The sequence below is a fragment of the Polistes fuscatus genome, unplaced genomic scaffold, assembly GCF_010416935.1.
Source record: "Polistes fuscatus isolate 324 unplaced genomic scaffold, CU_Pfus_HIC Scaffold28, whole genome shotgun sequence".
NCBI lineage: Eukaryota > Metazoa > Arthropoda > Insecta > Hymenoptera > Vespidae > Polistes > Polistes fuscatus.
Window position 1 is genome coordinate 355308 of NW_025113105.1, and position 4190 is coordinate 359497.

The window sequence follows — 4190 nt, forward strand, 5'->3', positions numbered from 1 at the left end:
TCTTAACACGATGTGCAGAACTGATTTTATTGGTCATTTCTTTGTGCAACTGGCCAGCACGCCGATCAAAAAATAAAAATAATAATAACAATTTTAGTAATCTATAACAATCTTTAATAATCTTTATTAATCCCAGACAATTTTTAACAATTTTTATTAATCTTTTTTTGTATGATATAATCTAAAACAGGGTTCAATACATAATCCAACATTACAGCCTTTACATTCGAATCGTGTTTCGGTTTGCTTTTTGTATTTGTTGCAAACCACATATTTCCGCGGACCGTTTCCGCGCTTCCTATGGAATTGGTATATTTGGATAGAAAATGTCTTTAAACCAGTGGTAAGAGATTATCTTTGGATGCAGTTTGGCTTCTAGACTTATTGCTTCATATATTTTCATTTGGATATTTTAATAGAATTTCTGGAATGAGACGTAAATCAAATTTTGTAAATGTTATATTCTTCTTGGACGTAGTTTTATAGAGTATGTAAGCATTGTAAGTCGAAAGGTTAAGCATGTGGAAAAAGAATTTCTTATACCATTTTAGAGTTTTACGAACATTATTAGTGGAATTTTAAATCATATCGGTTTTACCGACTGCTTCCATAACGTTTGTAGTCTACTGTGACACTTAGTTTTAGTATTAGTATCAGTGGTCCCGTTTTAACATAATTTTTTTTTATTTCAGCAAAATGATGTCCTAGACAGAGCTTGAACAATTCAATCTCATCCATAAGGAATTCTCGGACATTCATGCGTATTTCGAACTAAATTGGCCAGTGACGTTTCTGGAGCACCTGTACTTCTCGAGCAACATTCATTAGCAAGAGATGTAGTTGTGTCGAAAACTCAAGCTCGCTCTTAACAACCTCAAGCACTCATTTTAGGGAATCAAAGCGAGCACTCAGCTCAGCAATCAACGTCTGAACCGCGCATCGAATCCAAACTACCGGACATTCAACTCAAAAGTTTCTCTAGTGAATACGCTAATTGGCCTGGATTTAAAGAGTAGTTCGAGTCACTCATCTTCAAGAACGAGAGGATCTCAGATATCGAGCGGTTTTATTACCTCCGCAGCTGCGTGCAGGGATCTCCGGCGCAACTCATTGTGAATTTTCTCTTAAATAGCAGCTCATTACAATAGCAGCATAATGTCGAACTTAAGGTTGTGCTACAACTGCTTTGGACGTTTCAGTGCGAACTCGTGTCGATCAGCGCTGTGCTGTAAGCAGTGTGGAGCAAAGCACCATACAATGATCCACGAATCAGGAATTCAAAAGCCGGCAATCTCGTCGAGGATCGAACCAACTCCCTTAATCTCATTAGCAACTCGTTAGGACCCTGTGCAATCGTCAACTCAGCATCCGTTTCGTGTACTCATCATTCAACGCTGTTTGTTACAGCAATTGCCAAGGTTCATACGCAAGTAATCACTGATCATGCTCGTCTACTCATCGATCCTGGTTCGGAACTCACTTTCATTTCCGTAACTTACCCATCAACTCAAAATCAACCGCCTGCACTCATTATACTGTGGGATGCGAGCACCTCCAAGCCAAACACTGAAGTAGCTTCGTGAGGAGATTGGACGGTGGCCCTGGATAGCTCAATTGGTTAAAGAGCAGTCGCCCAAGAAGCGGAAGATCCGGGTTCGAGTCCCGTCCAGTCTGTCCAACGGCCCAATTTTTTCACGAATCCTACAATACCAATCATCAATATTGGAGGTAAAAGAAAAACTCATACCCACGGTATTATAAATCTCACCACACTACTCACCAAGTACCAGACGACTTCAGTGCGCATGAAGCTCTTCCCGGTGTTGCACTCTTTGTAGCAGCTTCAAAAATCGAATACCATTGGGATTTAATATATCGATACTCATGCTAATAAACTCATGAAAATGACAGCTCTCTGCTTTAAAGTTATCGCGAGACTGAGAAAGCACCCTCTCACTTCACCCGAAACAATAATCTCTTCAGAAGAAATGGAAGCTGCCAAGATATTTTGAGTTAGAGCTACTCAAGTAGCTTTCTTTTTACATGAACTCAATGTACTCAAGTCAATCTCAACTCTGCCAAAGGCTCACGCTTTCTTTAGATGACTGCCTTTCTTGATCACTATGCAGTCATACGAGTAAGAAGGTCGGCTCAACCTGTCCTCACTAACATTGGATAACAAACATGCAGCAATATTGCCACGACACTCCACACGCTTTACTAGCTCATCATAGAACACTCGCATCTACGTATTTATCATGGAGGCATTTAAATCACTCTTGTTGACACAAGTCAATCATACTGGATTCTCGGAGGCAGAGCTTCAGTCAAAACCCTCATTTTCCGCTGCTTATCTTGCGCGCGGCAACGGGGGAATTCGTGCGCAGCGATTGATGGGACAGCTGCCTGTCGCGCGTGTCACACCATCACGACTATTTACTCATACCAGCGTTGACTAAGCTGGTCCACTCACAATCAAATGCTTGAAAGATTGTGGTGAAAAATCCACGAAAGGTTGGATCTGCATCTTTGTATGCCTCACAACGTCAGCTGTGCACCTCGAGACTGTCAGTGACTATTCAACTGTGATAGCTTTATCCTAACATACAGACGCTTTACAGCTAGAAGAGGCATCCTACGCGACCTGCATTCAGACTGTGGCACAAATCTCGTAGGCGCGGACTCAATGTTAAAGCCGATGTTTACTAAATGCACTCAGAAACATTATGCTATCTCATCAGTACTTTCAATCGACTCCACTTAGTGGCATTTTAATCTTCTTGCTGCACCACACATGGGTGAAAAGTGAGAAGCGGTAGTGAAATCAATCAAATTTTAAAATCCTGAAGCCTCTCACGTTCTAATTATATACCATAAAAAAACCTTAAACAGCCTTGCTGTCGAGCTTCTTGAGTTTTTCTTTGAGAATATGCGAGTAGGCAGTTGCTCCAAAAGTAACTAGCTTTCCCAGCATAACATCCTGTCGAAACCATAATTCGTACGGAGTTGTTTTTGGATTGAGAACTCGTGTCTAACACGACCTTTTTGCTTTGAAGCGTAGTTTTGATTTCAGCTCGATTAATCCTTTTTTTGTAATATAAAGCATACTAAAAATGCTGTATCTCCATCAATTTTTCTCGGATCGACTTGAAGTTTTTACAAAATATTCCTGAAATATGGTACTTTCACCTCAAAAATTTTCAAAAAAATCTAAAAAGAAAAATTAAATATCCTACCCCTTCCCTTAATTCGTCTTGCGTATTAGCGAAACCTGAACCGAGGCCACCGAGAAAACACGCTGTTCTTGCCATAACCGGATAACCGAGTATCTTAGCTGCTTCGAAGGCCTTCTTTATGGAATACACAGCTGAAATTGGTGCAACTTTTTCTTGAATCTACCAATACGTTCGGCAAATATTTTGCGGTCTTCCGTTTGTATGATAGATTCGATCGGTGTGCCTAAAATTTTAACATTGTATTTTGCGAATACACCGGTTCTCACTAGTTTAACTCCGCAGTTTAATGCATTTGTCCACCAAATGTTAATAACACTCCATCGGGTCTTTTCGAGCGTATTACTTGTTTAACGTAATCTGGAATGATTGGTAAAAAGTAAACTTTGTCAGCCATCCCTTTGGAAGTTTGCACTGTTGCAATATTAGGATTTATTAAAGTGTTTGGATGCATTCTTCTTGCAATGCTTTGATCGCTTGTGAACCAGAATAATCGAATTCACCAGCCTGACCAATGTTAAGTTTTCTATAGATACTAAACGAGGTCGAAATTCATGGATGAGGATTCAATAACACCATTTTCTTCTTTGCTCGTGAAATTAATTGTGGCGACATTAATAAACAGTCAAATAAATACAACACAAGAATACTGTGACCTTTACTCCAGAACATAACGTTCTACTGAAAGAGAAAACCGTACCGTTGTCGAGGCTATTCAGATTGATAGATTTATTTTAGTATAATATGTATAAGAAAAGAGAAAGTTGAAACTAAATATAACTCCTGTGTTGCGTAAAAGTGTGCTATGTTGTCAAATTGTGGCGACTGAAATTATCACATTATGATATTGATATATACATTGATATTAGACAGTGGCTATTCAGACCATACAATAAATGACGAATCCTATTTTTACGAATTTATCACTATAGAGAAACCCATAAATGTTAAAGTTGG

The 4190-nt window shown here is 39.2% G+C and overlaps 1 pseudogene; it reads right to left on the minus strand.

Moving 5' to 3' along the window:
- Positions 1-2884: 2884 nt before the first annotated feature.
- LOC122519002 lies at positions 2885-3905 on the minus strand (annotated as a pseudogene).
- Positions 3906-4190: the final 285 nt, after the last annotated feature.